Source organism: Nanorana parkeri, unplaced genomic scaffold (genome assembly GCF_000935625.1).
Source record: "Nanorana parkeri isolate BGI_ZX_2015 unplaced genomic scaffold, ASM93562v1 scaffold847, whole genome shotgun sequence".
NCBI lineage: Eukaryota > Metazoa > Chordata > Amphibia > Anura > Dicroglossidae > Nanorana > Nanorana parkeri.
The window spans coordinates 676,113-676,793 of record NW_017307115.1 but is presented as its reverse complement, the minus strand read 5'-3'; the positions used below and the strand labels follow the sequence as shown (position 1 = coordinate 676,793).

Genomic DNA, 681 nt, shown 5'->3' with positions numbered 1-681 from the left:
ACCCCCATCGCCCAACCTCGGCTCCCTGAATGTCTTGTTCAAGGTTCCAGCGATGGAAGGCAATATTTTGGCAATGAACCCGGAGCAGAGTCTCCCTCATGTTCCTTTTATCATTGTGTCATGTTTGCTCCCAGGACAGATGATTCATCGCCTGACGTATTTCTATGCGGCCGGGCCTCAGGAACTCTCCTGATCCTGTACTACAACTCCCAGCATACACAATCAGGAGATGCTGGAACCGTCCGACATTACCGGCACACAATCCTGCTGTGTATTCTGGAAGCGGGGACGTGCGTCATTCACCGTTTTTTTGTTTCTTTTATGTTTTACCAGCCAAAGGATCTTTTTTTTTTCCTTGTGCGCGGCAGGATGAGGATTTGACGCGGTCCGCACGCCGTTAAGACATAACCGTAGCGTTCTGCCGTGACCTAAATCCTCATCTTCCGTCACACCGTACAAAAGGAAACCTTGGAGCGGCCCCTCTTTATGGGCAGATTTGCTGTAACTGGGTTAATCTTTTGTCCGAGTTCTATAACTTCCTCTTCAGGACTCGCAGGAGGCCGATTAGGTAACCTGAAAAATAACAAAACGGCGTCTCTGATTACTCGATTGGTCCTGACGGTTATCAGGACGAGTCTGAGATCCATTACCTGTGTGCTGGAGAGATGGGGGGGAGGGGAG

At 49.9% G+C, this 681-nt stretch overlaps 1 protein-coding gene across 3 annotated transcripts in view; it reads left to right on the top strand.

The window, feature by feature from the left end:
• The window catches only part of ALAS1 (5'-aminolevulinate synthase 1), an 18,338-nt gene that overhangs the window by 6,392 nt on the left and 11,265 nt on the right, over positions 1 to 681 (top strand). The gene's annotated exons all lie outside the window — the stretch shown is intronic.